Raw genomic sequence first — 22,261 nt, 5'->3', positions numbered from 1 at the left:
ACTGAATTACTGGGACAGAGGCTGGTGAAGAAAGACGAAGGAGGGCCCTAGGCTTGTGTGCTCTCTGTTAGAGGGGCTGAAGGGGGCCTTTTGCCAGAGGGACTCAGATATGCTCCTGCTCTCAAGAGACTGCCCTGCCTGGGCCTGAGTGCCCTTGAGAACTTGGGCAGAAATGGGTTCCCTGCTGGGGAAGTGGTACGGGTAGGCCAAGGTGGGGCAGTTCATTAAAAAGGAGGCTGCAGAACCCTTTATCTCCTGTTAGCCTGCATGGAATTCTCTGAGGGATAAGACTTTATCAGTGTCGGTAGTTGCTCTTTAATACTGCTGTTAAGGCTGAAGGGAGCAAGGGACCTGCTTGGCTTATCCTGTCAGGAAAAGAGAAGGCTGGCATAACTGTGAGTCCTTCAGGTTATGAGCAGAAATGATAGTTCTTAAGAAAAGTGTCCCAGGCAAAGATGGTGACTTGGTCATGATTTGCTCTGTTTATCCTGTCTTGTTAGAAAATCTCCGATCTGGGGTAATGGAGTTATATGTTTAGATCGCTTTTCCATGTAGACTGTAATGAAAACCAAATTTCTCTACCATACTTAGGGATAGGAAAGTAATTTGAATAGAAAAAAACTAATGGTAATTCATCTCAATTGAAGAGTATGCAGTTTTGAGACCATGTTTCCAGTATGACTTTAACATTCAGAAGTCCAGAATGAATTCATTTCCTATGAAATCTTCTCCTTCTATAATTTCTATCCTGGTTAGCGGTCTCATCATTTACTGAATTATCATAGTCATACACTGGGATTTCTCCTGGTTTTCCCCTCTCCTCTTTTGCTAACCCGAAATTTTGTCTCTAAATCTTGTGATGGCATTTCAATGTCTCTTCAACCCATTTCTTTCTCTCTCTCTTCCCAGTGCTACCAGGTCTTGGCATTTTTTTTTACCTGGATTATTGATAGTTTAATTGGTCTGCTTGTCCCTGGTCCCTTACAGCTTTAACAATCCCTTTCATTTTCATCATAATATTTCCATATGCAAATATCATATTACTGTCCTGTTTTACTGAGTCCAAATTGCCTGAATTCCTCGGCATGGCCTACGTGGCCTTCCTTGGAAAGCTCTTATCTTTGGAATTTTAAGACCTCTTTTGTCTCCTTGTATTTGCTATTCCTACCAGGTATAACCTTCTCTGACACGCCCAAGAGGGAAGCAGATAGCTTTCCGCATCCTGGGAGCTGCCATTTTGTTCCTTCAGTGGCTAGCAATCTCCCACGTGGTAGGGGCTCAATTAATGTTGGATAAGTTTTCTCTAACGGAAGGCCCTCGGCTTTGTGGCCTCTGTTGCAGGAGCTGAAGGGGCTCTCCTCATGTATCTGGGGCTATTCTTGTGACAGGCATCCTATCAGAAGCATCAGAATTGTATTTCTGTGGTTATTGGCAACTCTTGGCCACTGTGCATGGGAGCAGATAACAACAGTGGTGGGTGGGATCCAGTCATCGGCTTAAAGTTTTCAGTGCTGATCTCCCAGGGCCACACAATGCAGTGTTTGTCTAGCAGGGTGAGTTATTTGGCAGCATTGAAAATTTAGAAAAATTTTACATAAAGATCCAGAGTTCTTATTTCTTTTGGAAAAACTGAAAAATTTAGTAACACTGATTCTTATTTCCCAGAGTGTGGGTTACCTAGGTGTGAAGAGCGTCTATGTCACTGGCTTCCTCTCCACTTACCTACAAGTACCCTTTACTGTGTCTTTTAAGCTTGACTCATTTCGTTTCTGTTGTGGTGCCTCACTGACCCTTATGTTAAGGAAGTTGTTTTATACTCTTTTTTTATAAGTTTCTTTAGGAACTCAAGCCTATATTAAGCTCATTATTCATGAATAATATCCATCTTGGTTTAGAAGAGGAAGAGTATGTTCCTATTTTTCCAAGAGTGCTTTGTGAGCACTCTTGCTGGTACCTAAATTCAGGTATATGGCAGCATTCCTATATCCCTCCTCCTTGAGGCTACCCAGAATCCCCAGGTGCATGTACAAAATGTTTCAGGAGGAGCCTGGTGCACCTTCCTTAGGAACCATACAAAGAAAACTTTAAAAACAATCTTGAGTTATACCATAGTGGTCTTTCTTTAATAGTGCCCATATGTGTATGTAGAATAATTAACAATTTCGTAACTTTTTCTTTTTACTGACATATTATTTCTTTTATACTGGGCCAGATGACTTCTTTTTAATTAAGTTGTTAAGACCAATAGTAAAATTTTTATATGCCAGAAGTAGAAACAAAAAGACATTTTCAAAATAAAAAATTCAAGTTACAGTTCAAAATTAAATTGGTACTAAATGTCATGTGATATTTTGGATTGCATCATGGAGCACATAAAGGGCGTTAGTGGACAAACTGATGAAATCCAAATATAGTCTAAAGTTTAGTTAATAATATGCCAATTTTAATTTCAGTTTTGACAAAGGTACTTTGTTATATAAGATGCTTACATTAGGAAAAACTGGGTAAAGTGTATGTAAGCGCTGTCTTTACTAACTTTACTACTTTTCTGTAGTAAATTATTCCAGAACAATAAGTTCTTAAAAATTAAACATGTAATATAATTATTAATTTCCTGTGTTTTTTCCAAGGGTTAATAGTATTGCCCCTTTTATATATAAATTAATCATCAGGCTTTTCCAGAGACACTTAACTACAGTTAAGTGTAGTATAAGTATTTAAGTTGTACAATTAACAAAAAAATATATATTTCTCATAACCAAATCATTTATTTTGACAAAGACTTGATAGCTTGTGAAGTGCCAATCCTGTTACAGGCATCAGGAAAAGACTGACAAAGTTTTTTTTCTCAGAATTTAGATTCCAATCAGGACAGAGTTTTGCAGGGACAACCATACAAACAAAATAAATTTTAAAAAGGAAAAGAACAGTGATAAATGCTTTGAAGAGAATTAAAATAGGGTGATGAGACAGCAACTAGAGTGCTACCTTAGACAAGATCCATGAGAGTCTTTCAAAAGGTAACATTTCAGCTGAGATCTGAGTGATAGGAAAAGCATTCCAGGTCCAGAGAACAGCAAAAGCAAAGCCTATAAGACTGGGAGAGCTTATGGATAAGAGACCAGTAAAAAAGCCAGTTTTGCTAGAGCACAGTGGGCCAAGAAAAGGGATGTGAGGACAAGATAGTGCTTCAATCTTGTTGGGCTTCACTCACCAGGATGAGGAGTTTGGGATTTATTCTAAGAGCCATGGGGAAGCTTTGGAAGAGTTAAAGCAGGGGATGAACTGACAGTTTACATTTTAAAGTGGTGACCATGGAAGCTTTGTGGAAGAGAATGGATTGAAGTGTGAGAGCAGAGGCTGGGAGACTGGTAGGGTGGTGCAATGGGAGGGGATGGTGTATTTAATTGGACTGTGGTGGTTGTAGTGGAGATGAAGTGCATGGATTTGGCAACAATTTTGGATTAAATGTGGGAAATCAGGGAAAGAGAGGACTGAATCAAGGTAAATTCTTAGATTTTTGGCTTTTATTGGAGCTGTTATTGAGATGGGGAAGACTAAGGGAAGACAGGGGAAGAGTTTGCTTTTGGTGTTACCAAGTTTGAGATGCCTAATGAAGCAGTCAAGAGGAGATATAAAAAATTGGTAGTAACACTCTAGGTAGGGTGACCTGATATCATTGAGTAGGCAACCTGGGGTACCTTTGGCAGTAAAAGGGGAGGGAGCATTGGGACACTAAATATTAAACTACCGAAGGGACAACAGAGGCTAATTGAGACTGTCTCAGGCATACCAGAATGTGCTAATGTAGGAGTCTGGTTCTGGAGAAAGATTTTAGGATTGGCAATATCAAATGTTTAGAGTGCTGTGAAGAAGTCAAGTGAGATAATAACAGAGAAGACTCCTGTTCAATATCTAGAGCAACATGAGGGTTATTGGTGATAATGAAGATATAAGACAGCCTTTGTGAGGATGGGGGTGGCAAGCAGATGGGGTGGGCTCATGGGAGGATATGAAGTAAGAAAGGAGAAAAGTAGAAAAATAGAAACTATGATCACCTTTTTTTTAAAAAAATTATTTTATATAGGTGAAATAGTGAAATGACTATTACAGTCAAGCAAATTAACATACCTCCTCACATAATTAACTTTTTTTTTTAATGGTAAGGATACTTGAAATCTATTCTCTTAGCAAATTTCCAGTATACAGTGCAATTTTATTAACCATAGTTTTCATGCTGTATATTAGAGTTCTAGACTTATTCTTATGAACATCTTAAAGAGGTTTTGTTGTGGAGAGAGATGTAGGTATAAGTGAGTACAGCTGCATAAAAGACAATCAAGTCTCATTAGGCTGGAAAGGAAGTACCAGTAGAAATTCTTGTTTTATTTTAGGCTATAGCTGTGGCAGTCAATGTTGGACATGTGGAAGTAATGGAACATGTAATTTTGCATTCAAGTTTCTGTTGCTCCTATTTGCATAGCTTGCATTTGATTTTGAACATCCTGGAAAAATCTGAATTGTTACAAAGATGCACTTTGATTTATAAAAGGACTGACGATAAAATCTAGCCTTTCAGATTCCATTCCATTCCCATTTGAGCCTGTACAATAGGGGTGAAGCCACAAAGCTCAAGTACTGGCTTTGTCGGCTGCATTGAGGTAACTATGGTAGAAAATGTTGTTTGCTCTGGACTGATTAGGAGAAATCTTAGGGCATTTGCCAGGAATTCTAACTGTTTCTTTTTTCTTTTTCTTTTTTTTTTTTTTTTTTTGAGACAGAGTCTCACTTTGTTGCCCAAGCTAGAGTGCTGTGGCATCAGCCTAGCTCACAGCAACCTCAAACTCCTGGGCTCAAGCCATCCTTCTGCCTCAGCCTCCTGAGTAGCTGGGACTACAGGCATGTGCCACCATGTCCGGCTAAATTTTTCTATATATTTTTATTTGGCCAATTAATTTCTTTCTATTTGTAGTAGAGATGGGGTCTTGCTCTTGCTTAGGCTGGCCTCGAACTCCTGAGCTCAAACGATCCTCCCGCTTTGGCCTCCCAGAGTGCCAGGATTACAGGCGTGAGCCACTGCGCCCGGCCTTCCTTTTTCTTTTTACAAAATTAAATGCCTACTTTTTTCTCTGGATTTTATTTTCATATGCTCACCTTTCATCAGACTATCATGCTACAATTAATTTTAAGGTTTTTCTTTACTACTACACAGATGTCCTTCTTAACATTAAAATCAAATGATTAATTAAAATGATCTCAAATTAAAAATATTTTGTGTATGTTGAGAATTTTTCAAGCATATATAACTTTCTAAAGGAGGAAAAAAAACATTGAATGCTCCAGTTTTTAAATTATTTGATAAGGAACTGCTTTGTAAAATCACTGTATAAAACACATTCTAGAAAAAGGGCCTGTGAAAATGTTACATGATGATTCCCGGAATGATTTTGTAAGACCAGTGAATTCCTTCTTTTACATATTTGCCAGAGGTAAGAAGTGCCTGGCGCTTACACACACATGATAAACAGTAGAGTTAGTAATAGAACAGGACAGTTGGTTTAGCATTCTCTAAAAGTAAATAGCTGAAGGAACGGTGCTGTTTCATGGAGGCTTTCTGGAAGAGTTGTAAGTATAAATATATATGATTTGTAAAACTTGTAAAATAATTTAACATTTTCTAGTATTTTAAGTGTCTAAAGTGTCTAATATTTTCCTTTGAACTATGATTACTCTTAAACATTTTAATATGTCTGAGGACTCTTTTTTTTCCTGCTTATTCAAATGTCTCAGTGAAGACTCTTTTTCTCAGCATTTTTGTAGAAAAAGCTAAAGAACTTATGCGTTTTATGAATCGATGCTTTGGAGAGTAAATGACATAATTATTTTTCTTGACACATTAAATGTATATGCAATTATGTAATTTATATTTGTTGGGGAAGAAAAATTATTTTACATGTAACACTTAATCCAGTCAACTTTGTGGATGTAAAATTAATTGCTGCTGTTCATTGTATTCTTATTTGAAACACTTTCAAGCCTTGGTGAAGTTCCTTTCAAATTATGGTGGACATTTCAGTAAACAATGAAAAATTGCACTTTAGTAGGGCTTTAAATTGTACAAGGAATAATCGCTGTTTTTTTTTTTTTAAATGCAAAAACGCTATAAAGCAGACTTTGGATAATTTCTTCGTTCAACATCAATAAATAACTAAACCGAGATTTAGAGGTGTTAAGTTACTTGACAGAGAAATTCAAACTAGAATTAAGCATTTTGATCCCTAGCTTGGCCCTCTTTCCCCCATGCTGCCGTGACATGAGCCATTGTATCAACAACCCTCCAGGCAGTAAGTAAAAGTTGCACTTAGTCAAATTTACCTGAATTAAGTCAAAAACCAAACAAGCCCTTAGCACATGACTCTAAGAGCAAACCTTGAGTTTGATATTAACTGTCAGTGTGACCCTTGAATAAGAAGGTTGCTCCTAGAAACTCTGACTTAGCTAGTATAGGATTACATATGACTTTGCTAAACTAACTGAAGAGTACAGCCTGACTCATCTCCTTGCTTATAGCACTGTACTTTTTGTGCAATGTGTGTGTTAAAACTTCGTTCTCTTTTTAAGGACCACATTAGGTCCATCCCTTAAATAGATGGAGGATATTATGTAATATTAGATGAAATATGAAAATGATTCTTTTATGTATGCTACAATTTTTGTGTAGAATATTTGTGAATAGTCCAAATGCTCCCTTTAATTGAAACTCCAAATGGTTAGTGGTAAATGTTTAGAAACTTAAAAAAGCGAGGTAACATTGTCTTGTGGTATAAAGTATTTCTTATAGCTGATTGGTATTTAAACAAGTCTCTGAGAAGTGATAAGATTATAAAAAACTTATAGAATGGGCCGGGCATGGTGGCTCACGCCTGTAATCCTAGCACTCTGGGAGGCTGAAACAGGCGGATTGTGCGAGGTCAGGAGTTCAAAACCAGCCTGAGCAAGAGCGAGACCCGGTCTCTACTAAAAATAGAAAAAAATTAATTGACCAACTAAAAATATATATACAAAAAATTAGCCGGGCATGGTGGCACATGCCTATAGTCCCAGCTACTCGGGAGGCTGAGGCAGTAGGATCGCTTGAGCCCAGGAGATTGAGGTTGCTGTGAGCTAGGCTAATGCCACGGCACTCACTCTAGCCTGGGCAACAAAGTGAGACTCTGTCTCAAAAAAAAAAAAAAAAAAAAAAAAACCTTATAGAATGAAGGTGAAGTAATATAATAATCCTTTCTACCTAGGAGAGATTTCAAATGTTCAAATTATAAATGTTTGCCATTATAAAATATATCTAAAACTTGAAAATAGTAGAATTATTTGGTTGTATTTTTTTAAATAAGGGCCATTTTTCTAAATGCCTTGTAGAAATATGACTTGTACAATTCCAATTTCCCATCAAAATACATCAGATTTATATTTTTCAAATTTTGCTCAATCATTTGATCATATTTAAGGTTCACATAAATCAAAACAGCACAAACTGCAATCTCAACATGTTTTATTTTAAATACAGTGATCCAGTTACTATCTGTCACTGGTTAATTGCTGCTAAGCACACACTGTGAGGATTAACAACTAAACAAATCCACTTAATTCATGTAGGCCATGAGGTTAGATGGTCCAGACTATAAATAGGCAAACTTAATGATGTCATTAATAAGGAAGAGGAGAATGTACCTCTGGGGTGTCTTGTTTACTCCCACTAAGCATATGTTCTTTAGAAAGCAAATTACTAAACCATATGGAATAAGGAAAAAAACTAAGGTGAGTAATAGAATTGTTTAACACAAACTCAATTATACATTTAATATTAAGAGTATAATTATATTCCATTTCCATGTTTGAAATAATTATGCATTAATCTTTGAAATTAAATTTGGGTGACTTTTTTTTTGAGTCAGAGTCTCACTCTGTTGCCCAAGCTAGAGTGCCGTGGCATCAGCCTAGCTCACGGCAATCTCAAACTCATGGGCTGAAGTGATCCTTCCGCCTCAGCCTCCCACGTAGCTGGGACTACAGGCATGCGCCACCATGCCCAGCTAATTTTTTTATATATTTTTAGTTGGCCAATTAATTTCTTTCTATTTTTAGTAGAGAACAGGGTCTGGCTCTTGCTCAGGCTGGTCTTGAACTCCTGACCTAGAGCGATCCTCCTGCCTTGGACTCCCAGAGTACTAGGATTACAGGCGTGGGCCACCGCGCCATCCTGTTCTTTTTCTTTTTAAAATTTATTTTATTTCACTGCTATCACTTTAAGTGGTGTGTTTAGATACCCTCCTATCACTATTTAACATTGTTAAAGGAAAGTGGGTAGTAATTCCTACAAAGACACATGTTGTGATTGCTCCATAAACCATGTATATGGTGATGTACAGTTAGAAACTCATTCTTTCTAAACCTGTCTCAGCCTTCTCACTATGCTGTGCCCAGTACTTGACCCATTTTTGTTTATCTTCAGACTATTGTGATTTATGCCATAGAAGTTCTAAGTAATATGGATATGTCAACTTGTGATTGTTAAAGTAACTTGTTTGTTAAAGATTTTCACTTTTTATTGAAATGTACATATCTAGTTTATTTTAATGTTTTGTCTCCGAGAAATGTTCTCCTCACCACTGCTGCTGTGCCTGAGTTGAAACAAAGTACATATTTTTTTCCAGAAAGCTCTAGATAACATTGTAATCCTATTGTTTAAACAACAAAAATGTGGATGGAATATGAAATTGATTACCTGTTACATGTGTGTTTTTGTTTTGTTTAGAGTTATTAAAAATGCTTTTCTGATTTTCATACTGAGTTGGAAAAAGGTTGTAAGTCAAAGTTATCTATAATTTCTTTTTTTTTTTTTTTTCTGTCACAGTCTGCTTCTAGATATAATTTCTTGAAGTTCACAAAAATTACAGGCGCCTCATCCAATTCATGAAAAGAAGCAAAATCAAAGAGAAATAGAATAAAATGTTAGTTTTGCTTTTGAGATATCATTTTTCATTCTAGATTTTTTCCCATAAGTGGTAGAAGAAATTAAGAAAATACTGTAAGAGTAAGGTGAATGGTATTTATGAATTTTTGAGGATAAAATGTGTAGAATGTAATGATCTTTTTGTGAGATCATTACAATGAACATACTTGATTTGTTTTTATTTTGGGATCAAAAAGTGAATGTGGATTTTAGCTCTTATATCTTGGCATTTCATAAAAACTGCGCCACATCTATTATGCCAGAATTCTTGTGCTAAAGAAAATTTTTTAAAATGGCTTTGATATCTAAGAGCTATTTTTGAACAAATCTTTGCTAAAAGTTTGAGCTATATTGACCACCACTGCTATTTGGCATGTTGTTATATATGCCTTTGTTTCTAGATCCACCTATTTCCTCAGGGAAAGTTTGTATAAATGAGTCTACTGTATATTTCTTTGTCATTTCCTTTTCTTGTTTCTAGGGAGGAAGAATTGCAATAGATTTTACAGTGTTTATACATGAAATTAGCTACCTTTCTATGGAACTGAAAGACATGGTGGTTTGGAGCGCCAGCAGTTAATATTTTAGGTTGTTTGAACTAGGCAGATGAAACAGTTTACTTTTCAGAGTATGGGTGTTTTTCTTTATTTGAAAAGATTTAACATAGCTTTACAGATTATGAAAGGATGATTGTAATGAATTAGTATTTAACATGCACATATCTAATGGTTTTCTTTTGCTGAGTTAGTGTTTCTTTTAGATGTCATTCCAGAGAAAATAATAAATTGTATTTACTGGATAGGTTCATATAAATGTGCTTTTTGTGTCAATCTGTCATTCTATATAGAATTTTAAGAGCTCAGATTGGTGTTTCACTAGTGCTGGGCATACAGAGCAGGGGATATAGTAACAGAATGGCATGGGAGAAAGGAAATGGGCCTTTGAAATGAACTTCCCTGGGTTTTAAATCTAGATCTGCAGCTCACTGTGACTGGACAAGTTCACTCCCTTCTTGGGAATTTGTTCCTTATCCTACAGCATACAGACACCACAACTCAGTGTTGTTGTAATAATTAGCTTAATGCATACATAGTCTTCTGATCATTGCAGCTTAATAAATTCCATTATTTATGTTATGGGTGCTTTGTCAGTGCTCATTGACTAAACTAAACACACCCAAAGTGAAAGGGAGAACAAGGTAACATTTGGGATTTTTTTTATGGGTAGTTGATTATTGTAAAATAATAAGCTGTTGGTTCTTTGAATGCAGGAACTGTTGTATTCATGTCTCTACCCAAAGCCAGAATAGGTACTTAATAAACGTTTGTTGTGTGTGTTGGAGGGTGGTGTGTGGCAAAACCTGTGTTTCTTTACCTCCTGGTTCAGAGTTTTTTCCCATGTATCACTACTCTTAACTCTGTAGAATTACTCTTAAATGAATTTGACCTTTTCCACAAATGGGTAAGATAAAATCTTATTTGCTGATGACTGGGGGAAGAACATAATAAATATAAAATAATTCCTTTGGGAGAGTTGTCAAACCAGCAGTGTGAAAATATTAGTAAGAAGTAAATGATTCAGCTGGGCATGGTGGTTCATGCCTGTAACGCTAGCACGCTGGGAGGCTGAGGCGGGAGTGAGACCCCATCTCTACTAAAAACAGAAAAAATCAGCCAGGTGTGGTGGTATACGCCTGTAGTCCCAACTACTCGGGAGGCTGAGGCAGGAGGATCACTTGAGCCCAGGAGTTGGAGGTTGCTGTGAGCTTGGCTAACACCATGGCACTCTAGCCCAGGCAACAGAATGAGACTCTGTCTCAAAAAAAAAAAAAAAGAAGTAGTAAATGATTCTACAATAGATGTGAGGAAGAAGAGAAAACTATTTCCATGGGATATAGATATGAGGAATTCTTTTTTTTTTTTTTTGAGACAGAGTCTCACTTTGTTGCCCGAGTGAGTGCTGTGGCAAGAGTGAGTGCTGTGGCATCAGCCTAGCTCACAGCAACCTCCAACTCCTGGGCTCAAGCGATCCTACTGCCTCAGCCTCCCAAGTAGCTGGGACTACAGGCATGAGCCACCATGCCCGGCTAATTTTTTCTCTATATATACATTAGTTGGCCAATTAATTTCTTTCTATTTATACTAGAGACAGGGTCTCCATCTTGCTCAGGCTGGTTTCAAACTCCTGACCTCCAGCAATCCGCCTGCCTCGGCCTCTCAGAGTGCTAGGATTACAGGCATGAGCCACTGTGCCCGGCCAATGAGGAATCCTTTTAAAGATTGGTTGGTTATTTTTATACATTGCTGAAAGACAATCAGATTGTTATATGGCTGAGAATAATCTATTCTTTGTGTAGTTTCTTCTTGTTTTCTGAGAATCAGGGTCAAATGATGAAGGAAAACTTATTTCACACTAAATACATCAAAAATCCTACCCCAGCATGCTTTTAAGAAATTATTTTTTTCAGAGTTAGGAAAACATTTGAACACCCCATCCATAGAGTTTTATGTACCTGAAAGAAAGAGAATTCATTCAACAATATTTTATTTAGCATCTTGTTTGTGTTAATAAATATTATAGATGCTGCAAGACATAGCATTAAACCAGAGAGTTAAAATGACCTGGGCTCAATGAGCTTCCATTCACTAATGTGAATTCACTAATCTGAATTAATCACTATTCAGAATTGTCAACATTTACAATAAGCTATTTGATTGTTGCTTATATGAAAAATACATAGTATGTGAACAGATTTCTTTGCGTAGTGTGCCATTGCGTGCTTGCAATAAATAAAATATCTAAAAATAAGGAAATAGGAAGGCCAACATTTTCACAGAGATCTTTAGATAATACTCTTTGCCAATACATATTATTCCTTTTTAAATTTCATTGAGATTTTTCAGGGTTTTTTTTTTTTATTAAGTTATTTACTGTGGGATGGATGTAGTTATGAGACTAATTAATAGAAATGGGATATAATAATCATTTCCTCCTCAAATATAAGGGATTGTTTCTGCACAGGAATAAAAATGATGGTTTCTGGAGAGCTATACCTATGTATTTTTATCTTAAGACTACTTACATTATTCTATTGAGAGAACAATTTGTATTATTTCTGTCATGTTCTCATTTTCTGCTGCCTTTCTCACAAATTGAGTAATAACTTAAGAGATAGCTGTTGGGGGTTTTTTGTTTTTGTTTTTATTTTTTGCTTGGCTTGCAAGTGTTTGAATAAACTGAAAAAAAAAATCAAGTTTTGGGTCATAATTTCTTGAAGATTTAACAGTGTATGGATCAAAAGTCTCCAGCAATCCTTTGTCTAGTAATATGTAGAAGCTCTTCACTCTGGGAGCCCCAGGTGGGCGGATTGCTCAAGGTCAGGAGTTCGAAACCAGACTGAGCAAGAGTGAGACCCTGTCTCTACTATAAATAGAAAGAAATTAATTGGACAACTAATATAGAAAAAACTAGTATAGAAAAAAATCAGCCGAGCATGGTGGCGCATGCCTGTAGTCCCAGCTACTTGGGAGGCTGAGGCAGAAGGATCGCTTGAGCCCAGGAGTTTGAGGTTGCTGTGAGCTAGGCTGACGCCATGGCACTCACTTTAGCCTGGGCAACAAAGTGAGACTGTGTCTCAAAAAAAAAAAAAAAAAGAAAAAGAAAACATGTAGAAGCTCTTAAACTTCAGTCAACTAACATGATCAACTAACTTTGTCAAATAAGAATTCCAGTTCCTTGGGGATACATGCTAAATGGCCATCCTTGGCACAATGTAGGCAACCCCACAGCCAGTAGGCAACTTTCTAGTTTGCCTGTTCATACCTGTTAAATTTTATCAGAATTTTTGTTTGACTCTTTTTTTAAGCTGGTAAGGTCTGTTTTTGTAATTATTTTAATAATGCAATTTTCTGGATATTCTAAACATACAATGTGGAAAAAAAAGAGAGTTGTTTTTGTAAAGCAAAGTTAACTACTTGAGAAAGAAATCTTTGGTGAGCCACCTACCCTCACCAAAAATAACGTGCTGCTCAATTAAATGCGAAGGAATAAAATAAAATTATAAAAATTAAGAAATTTGCACTCACATTGCTTTACAGGTATCTTGAAGTCTTTAGCCTACTTAAAAAACAATATTGGGGGGACATCAAAGGCAAGCCTTTGCATGCTACATATACAAGACGGACAGCATGAAAATCCTATCATTTGCAAAAAAAAAAGTTTTACTCTACATCAAAGACCAGTGAATGAATTTACGTCTGTGCATTTTAAGTTAAAATGTTTGAGGTTACATGAACTTTTGATTTCCCACTTGACCTTTTTATAACCTACTGATTAGACATATCAGACGGTTTTGTAATATTTGACATATCAGAGGGTTTTGTAATATTTGCCTTCCTTTTTGATCCTATTTCTAAATCATTGTTCCCAAACTGTTTTCCATAAGATAAGAATGCTGATATCTATTCTGTATGTTTTACAAACCTAGTGATTATTTTCCAAAATTGAACTTATTTAAATATGTAAGAAAAATACTAAAAAAAGTATGTTGTTTGTGTTTGAGTTTGAAAGTACACATTTGAACTGCACATTTTTGCCACCCATCCTTCTCTGAATTTAGGTAGTGAAACCAGTACATAAGTTAAACATAGTTGTGCTGTGTCTTCATTGTACCAGCTACCTTTTTCTTTATAGATATGTTAGGTTATTCACTATATTATCATATATTTACCATTTATACTAACCCATTGATCTGTATTTGAATAAACAATGGCTTAATAGGAAAGCAGAATATTATGGTTTTTAAATTGTTATAATCAAAATGTTTCTTGAATAATTTGTGTCTGAGGCTGTGTTTTGTATAGGTGTGGGTTATAGTTCTTGAATATCTGTTAGTCTTTCACGAGTATGTTGTAATTTCAAATGCCAGTGACTTCAAATAAGTTTGGAGAACCATGGCTTTAAACTATTTCTATGTGCATGGAGGAAAGTGGGAGGAATTACAGAATACTAGGAACATACCTTAGCTATGCTGTGAAGTCTTTAAGAATGTCAAACCATTAGTCAAGGCAGTCAAGAAATAAAGTAACATTACAGAACACGTTCTTAAAAAGATAAAAAAAAGAGAAAAAAAGAAATAAAGTAAAAAAATATAAATAAGAAAAATTTTTTTAACAAATAAGAAAAAAAAAAAAAGAATGGCATACCAGAGAAGGGTATGTGCAAAGACTTACATGTAAATATTCACAGCAGCATTATTCAGAATGGCCAAATAGCAGAAACCACCCAAATGTCCATCAGTTGGTGAATGGATAAATAAAATGTATATTCATATGATGGTACACTGTTAGGCAGTATAAAGTAACAAAGCATGGATATGTGCTACAACATGGATGAACATCAAAAGCATTACGCTCAGGGGAAGTTGCCAGACACAAAATAATACATAGCGTATGATTCCATTTATGTGAAATGTCCAAAAAAGCAAATATATAGAGATAGAAAGTACATTTGTGATTACATGGAGCTGGGGACTGTTAGGGTTAGATGTTAGAGCAAAGATATTAGAAAGAAAAAAAAATGATGATCTTGGCTTATGTAACGCATTTATATGAGAGTGGAAGGAGCTTCGAAGATCTTCCAGCACAGCCCGCATTTTACAAGATGAAAAGGCAGAAGTGACCTTCATTTAGGAGATCAGTACTTCTAAATGTATTTTTGGTTAGTAACTTCATTGTTTCTACATGTTTAAATTGGTGTTCATCCGTACCATAGATTAAAACTTTTTTGTTTTACATTAGTAATTGTTAAACACAAAAGGAGGGAGTAGTCATTGCTCACTTCTACCTCAGCTTCAAAAATCACTAACCCTTTGTCGATTTTGCTAGCCATCCCCTCTTCACTCTTCCCTTTTTTTCTTAAGAAAATGCTACACATAGCCATTTTACTCAAATATTTTTTTATATATATATGTAACTCATAAGGACTTTTTTAAAAGAATACTTTTCTGTGGCATTGTATCTAATATTTGGTGGTTATGTCACTTAAATCTTTTATTCTGTGTCAGTTCTTGCCCACCCCATTCCACCAGCAATATATGAGAGTGCTTGTTTTCCTAGTCACACCAACAGTGTATGCTATTACACTTTTGATATCTTTTTCAAATATAATATGTGAAAAGTATATCTTTGCATAAAATCGAGGATTTTTAAATTGTATAGTAACTTTATCAGAAATGTGACCCTTTATAGCATGGATCAGTAAGCTTTTCCTCTAAAAGACTAGATGATAAACATTTTAGATGTTGCAGGCTCTAATGTCTCCATCACAACCACTCAACTCTGCTGTTGTGTGAGAGCAGCCATAGACAACATGCAAACAAGCTAGCATGCATGTGTTCTAATAAAACTTTATTTAAAAAAATAGATCACAGATTGGATTTGGCCTGAAAGCCATAGTAGCTGACCCCTGCTGTATGTCATCTCTAAAAATGTAGTTAAAAACAATCAGATACTTTTACCAGGCTAGTGTGTTCTTGTATAATAGACTGTACATTTACTATATTAATGAGACAGCTGAGACTCAGTATGTGTTAGATTGATACTGATAGAGGAAAGTGCACCTCCAAACTGGGGAACGTTTGAAGGCCAAGTGGGTTCTTGGCTTTGTGCAGGAAAGTGCTCAAGAGTGAACAGAGTAAAGCAAAAGCAAGTTTATTAAAGTAAAAAAAAAAAGATGCTGCTCCCTAGACAGGGCAGCGGCTACAGAGATTAGCCCCTTGTGAGTTTCTGGGGTCTCCTCTTATACCTTCTATTTAATTTTATGTTAAGCAGAGGGAGGGGAGCATTCATAAGATTTCTGGGAAAGGGATGGGAAGCTCCTTGAATTGAGGGTTCCTTGTCTTTTAAGCAGTGTGGAGTAATTTCCAGGAGTTGCCATGGCATTTGTAAACTGTCATGGGGCTAGTAGGAGTTTCTTTTAATATTATGCTAATACATTATAAGCAGGGTATAATGAACAGTGAAGGTAACCTGAGGTTATTTTTCATGCCCATCTGGGTTTTAACTGGTTTTGGCTGGTTTCTATGCCGTCTGTTGTTTCATCAGAGACCTTGGTTAGGGGCTTATGACTCTTTATCAAACAGGGCTTGCTAGTTTCCTATCTCAATACTAGAACTGAAGTCTACTATCTTGAAATACCACACTCTTTCCTGGTTGCCCACTGCCCTCCTGGTCGGTTCAGGACACTGTATGTTGGATTGTTGTGTTTCATCTGCAGCGTAGGAGTTGCCACTGCTAGCCAACCTTACATAGAAAGTACTTTTTGAGTTGTCACAAACTTTTCCTCTTTCAAATACACATGCTCAGTGGCTTTTATTTCATTTAGTAATGTTCACTTTTTGTCGGTTCAGTATTTGGCATTTTCACCTGTGGCCAAGGAGTGTTGTCAGGTTAAATAGCCCTATAAGGAAGGATTAAGCCTATAATTAAGGATTCACTTGAAGCCAGTATTAATCAGCTGAACTACTTGAGCACAATCAGAAAATGACCATAATTTTTCATCAATATGGATTTATTTTTTCACAGAGCTGAGAGCAAGTGAGCTAGCATTTAAAAGCTTGTAGCAACTGCTTAAGTTAGAGATTAATAGCCTTTCAGAAGTGATGTTCTAAGATTTGATTTCTTTTAATAATAAGATGACTGGGAGATAGTAGAAAAACTATGATTTATTCCATCCCGAGAAAAGGTGGAAAGGGGCCGAGTAGGTGTTTGGCATAGAAACCCCTAATGTAAATGTGAAAACTATGGGTCTGGAGTTTGAAAATGTATCACCCTTACCCATTCCTGTGGATTATTCCTCTCTTAGGAAGGAATAAGTGAATGAAGATTTGGCAGAGACTTCCTGGGTTTTAACTCTTACTATGTTGTATATAGGATAATGTTTAGTTTGATCTTTTAATGAGTTATAGCTAACAAAAGCTTTTAAATCGAACACCTCGATGCCTATATATGTGTCTGTGACTTGCCAACAATAATTTCATATAAAAGCATAAATAAGGACCTTTAATTGACATTTAAATATGTAACCCTTATGTCTTATTGAGGGTATGTTTTCCTATACACTGTTTTAATAGCATGGGGTTTTTTCTTATGTCAAAATTTTTGCTTCTGTATTGATATGTCAGATTTGTGTTATGAATAACAGTACTTGCATTTTTTAATAGATGAATAATGTCATTTGCATGTCTCCTGCTGTATCTATAAATGAGAGCCTCTTGGCTCAGTTACATAGTCTATGAATGAGGTTCTGTGTGGGTAGTACTTTAGTAATTAGCCATTAAATAGAACAGAAGTTATTGATGGGGATCATTAGTTTTTTCTTTTATAATACCTTTGCCTTTATTTTAGTCCTGTGGTTCTCAAACTATAATGTTCTGGACCATCACCTGGGCCCCATATGCAGATTCTATTTAAATATGTACGAAGTAGGGCTACCCAAGCAAACTTGTATTATAAACAAGTTCCATAGGAGATGAAGGTCCATCAAATTTTGAGAATCACTGCCTTAGATGTATTTTTCCAGTAACTTTTTACTTTTTAATAGTTTGCTTCAGAAGAAGTTTGTAAATATAGTGCAGAGAGTTTCTTTGTGCCCTTTGCGTATTCTCCCCAGTAATAATGTATAACCATAGTACATTGTTAAAACCAGTGAGGTGACATTGGTACTAATACTATTAACTCAGGTACAGACCTTATGCAGATTTCACCAGCTTTTACATGCATTCTTTAATATCACTGTATGTTTGTATGTATGTCTTTTTTTATTTTGTAGTCCTGTGAAATTTTACCAGATGCATAGGTTTGTGTAACCACACCATAATCTGAATACAGAACCTTTCTACCACCAGAGAGAAACTCCCGCATGTTACCCCTTAATAATCTCACCCTGCCTCCAGCTCTGGCAGCCATTGATCTGTTTTCTCTGACCTTAAGTTTATCGCTTTGAGACTCTTATATAAATAGAACCATACAGTATGTAATCCTTTGAGACTAATGTTTTTCAATCAGCATAATGCCCTTGAGATTCCTCCAAGCTGAGTGTGTGGGGACTTTTGCTTTTTATTGCTGAGTACTGTTCTATTGTATGGTTGCATCACAGTTTTTTATTCATTCTCCCATTAGAGCACATTTGGGTTGTTTCCAGTTTTGGGTCTGTATGAAGAAAACTGCCATTAACATTGATGTACAGATTTTGTGAGAATATAAGTTTTTGTTTCTCTTGTGTAAATACCTAAGAGTATATTGCTAAGTTATATGGTATGTGTATGTTTAGCTTCATATGACGCTGCCAAACTATTTTCCAGAGTGGCACTCACCAATTTGCATTCACTTTATACAAGCCACATATGAAAGAGCTAGTTTCTCCACATTCTTATCTACAGTTGAAATCAATATTTCAAAATTTAGGTGTGTGGTACTATCTCATCATAGCTTTAATTTGCATTTTCATAATGAATAATGATGTTAAACATATTTTTGTGTGCTTATTTGCCATTTGTATATCCTTTTTGGTAATGTGTTCAAACCCTTTTTCCATTTTATAATTTGATTATTTTTTTCTGCACATTGAGTATAGCGTGTTCTCTGTGTATGTTAGATATAAGTCTTTTTGTTGTGTATGTGACTTGCAAATATTTTCTCCTAGTCTATGGCTTGTCTTTTCATCTTAAGTCTTAACAGGGTCTTTGATGGAATAAAACTTTTTAATTTTTGATGAAGTCCAATTTTTTGAGATACATATATATTAAACACTATGTTCAAATGGTTCTTCTAGCTAGACTTGAACATAGTGTCTGCAACAGAATTTAGAAACACCAAAATCTAAAGTAGCACCTTATAAAAATATCAACTTAAAGTTGGTCTAAGTGTAAAATAAACTTATAAAATATATAGATGAAAACACGAGAAATTTTTGCGACCAAGGGTTAGACAAAAGTTTCTTAGATATGACACCAAAGGCACAATCTGTAAAAGATTTAATATATACATCTATCTTCAAAACCTATAGCTAGGAAAATTATTTTGGAAAATTCATTTCAAGGAGTTTTCTTTTTCAGTACACAGTGAATGTTATGCTTGAGTATGGTTTACTCCAACACATACTATTTCCCAACACAGTTTTAAAACTTTAACAGAGACTAATGACTCGGTGATGTTTAATATTTACCAAAGTTTATATTTGAGAGTAGATGATTGAAATTGTGACTTGACAGCAGTTGTTGCTTTCATTCTCTGGTTGGCTAATCTAGTGTGCTTATTTGACACTGTGCATTCCTGCTATTTGATATGCATATGTACATACATTTTTTTTTTTTTTTTTTTTTGAGACAGAGTCTCGCTTTGTTGTCCAGGCTAGAGTGAGTGCCGTGGCGTCAGCCTAGCTCACAGCAACCTCACACTCCTGGGCTAGAGCGATCCTTCTGCCTCAGCCTCCCGAGTAGCTGGGACTACAGGCATGTGCCACCATGCCCGACTAATTTTTTTTTATATACATATCAGTTGGCCAATTAACTTCTTTCTATTTATAGTAGAGACAGGGTCTCGCTCTTGCTCAGGCTGGTTTTGAACTCCTGACCTTGAGCAATCCGCTCGCCTTGGCCTCCCAGAGAGCTAGGATTACAGGCGTGAGCCACCGCGCCCGGCCTGTACATACATTTTAATAATTCCCATATTTAATGTTTTTTCAGTTCATTACCTAGAATGCTTTTGAAAATTGAAAAAAAAATTTCAACTAAAAATTTTGTTACTTGGGGGTGAAAATTTCTTTCTTTACATTCATTATGTTATTGTTTCAGAGAATATGAGATAAAACAATCCATGGCTAATTTTTTGTCTTTAATTAGTAAACGTTTCTTTGAATTTTTATGAATAATTCAACCTTTTTTATGTTTGTTTTTTGAGACAGAGTCTCATTCTATCACCCAGGCTAAAGTTCAGTGGCGTTGTCATAGCTCACTGTAACCTCAAACTCCTAGGCTCAAGTGATCCTCTTGCCTCAGCCTCCCAAGTAGCGGGGACTACAGGCGAGTGCCATGACACCCAGCTAATTTGTCTCTTTTTGGTAGAGATGGGGTCTTGCTCTTGCTCAGACTGATCTCGAGCTCCTGAGTTTAAGTGGGCCTCCCATCTGAGCCTCCAAGAATGCTAGGATCACAGGCACGAGTCACCATGCCTGGCCAGCTCAACCTTTTTTGAAAAAGTAGCAATATATATTTATAAGCGCTTTTATACTTAATTTTATGTGCCAAAGGAAGGTCCAAATTTTGCATAGTTCTCTCTCCCAATGTTTTTGTTAATCATTTAAAAGTTTTTAAATTATAGTGTCAGTCACATTTTTATTATCTTTTTAAGACTCGTTTTTTTTAAACCACAGTGACTCTCCCATATACAGTGCCTACAAGGCAATAAACACAAAATGCAAAAAGAAAGTTTTTAGTAGATAATGTTGAGCCCAGTTGCTACTGACACTTGTTAGTTACAGGCAGAAATCTGTGCACAGAATGCATGGAGTCACAGTGAGCACTGGAACATGGTTTCAGGGTTTCAGTTTGTTATTGAGAAAAATTATTTGGTAATTTCTATAAATGTTTATGAATTACTTTAGGGTACTATTCAAAAGAGCATAATATTTGTTAGGGGATTACATATGTAGGACACTTGGTGCAGTTCCTACAACTAGACAAGCATTCAGTTAATGTAGACTTTTTTGGTAGGGTCCACTTAGGATATCTTTGCCAATTTTTAAATAGACTCACTTTTAAGTTATTGGTATCTGAAGACCTCATATGGCATTGCTTTAATTTACACTCTGTTTCTTTATGTAGCACTGAACACACATTGGGTGCCCAGTAAATGTTGATTATCTTGTGACTCATTGTAGATAATCTTTTCAAGTATGTTTTTTCAACTTGCTCAGTTATTTATATTTTATATCTACTCCTTTGATATGGTCATTTCTACTGGAAGTTTTCTTCATTTTTCTTCTCATTGATGTTTGACTTTTACTTTTGTAAAAAATAGACATCCCATAGAAGATATTTAGGAAAACTCAGAGACAATCTGAAATTGTGGCAACAATTATGGGACAGATATGAGAAATTTAATTTTTAATTTATAGATAACATTTCCCTATTGTATATGTTGATCTGTGTGTTGGTTCCTTGAGAGAGAGGTATGTGTGTGTATATGTAAAATTCTATTCACTTATATTTGTGCATTTTCTATATATAAATTATATCTCAGTAAAATGTATAAAGGGAAATTTTTCTTTCATATGGGATTTCTTTCTTTAATAAAAGAGAGCAAAAATATGAATTTAATTTTAGAAGCATTACTACTAAAATTTTGGACCGCTTTTAGATTTGTTATAGTCATTGATTCTGAGACCTCCTTGCATTGACATGAACTTGTTTGACCTAAGTAGTGACCTTCAGGCAGTGTATCAGGGTTTACCAAGTTCCTATGAGGGTGTATCATTAACTTTAACTGAATGTTTACTATGTGTCAGTCATTATGCTAGACCTTGTTCTAGCATAATGTTCTCAAACTTTACTTTAGAATCACTTGGGGAGATTTGAAAAAATCCCCACAGGCCAATTAAATCACTATTTCTGAGAGTAGGACCTAGGTCTCAGCATTTTCTTAAATGTCTCAGGTAAGTCCATTGTGCAGCCAAGTTTGAGAACCATTATGCTAGACAATGAACTAGAACCATTGTGCTAGACAGGTTATATTACCCTTTTAACCTGATCAGCAATCCTGTGAGGCAGGATATATTATCCAGTTTTGCAATTGAAGTTCTAGTGAGATGAAATAACCTGATAACTAATTAGTGCAGATAATGCACAAACCAAGATCCCTGACTTGATATCTTGAGGTCTATCAATAGCTTTTGGTGATTAATGTGTAAATTTTTTTCTTTTTAATTGTAAATGCATATCTTTTTTCTCTTACCCTGTGCCTTTCTTGAATGCCTTAAGGTTATCACTGGAAAATTATATGATGTATATATTTAGTGAGCTAGATATTTTTGTTTTCCCCCTGCAATACCACTTATGTGCTCCCACTAAAAAAAAAAAGTGAACTCTAAATTATACATTTATTAAGTAGTTATTTAAAAAATATAGATAGACATAGGTATTGGAATAAGAGTTTATTGACAAATGCTCAGGAATAAACTATTAGCCTATCAACT

General features: G+C 35.7%; 1 protein-coding gene across 4 annotated transcripts in view; it reads left to right on the top strand.

The window, feature by feature from the left end:
* The window catches only part of COBLL1 (cordon-bleu WH2 repeat protein like 1), a 186,222-nt gene that overhangs the window by 60,894 nt on the left and 103,067 nt on the right, over positions 1-22,261 (top strand). Inside the window, exon 1 of one of the 4 annotated variants that reach the window (XM_012750026.3) lies at positions 4,772-5,625. The exons of the other annotated variants lie outside the window; for them this stretch is intronic. The gene's annotated coding sequence lies outside the window, so the exon portion shown is untranslated. Of the gene's footprint in view, positions 1-4,771; positions 5,626-22,261 lie in introns of those variants that run through there. 4 annotated transcript variants of the gene reach the window in all.

Source organism: Microcebus murinus, chromosome 8 (genome assembly GCF_040939455.1).
Source record: "Microcebus murinus isolate Inina chromosome 8, M.murinus_Inina_mat1.0, whole genome shotgun sequence".
In the NCBI taxonomy this organism is placed as follows: domain Eukaryota; kingdom Metazoa; phylum Chordata; class Mammalia; order Primates; family Cheirogaleidae; genus Microcebus; species Microcebus murinus.
This window is presented reverse-complemented; position numbering and strand designations above follow the sequence as displayed.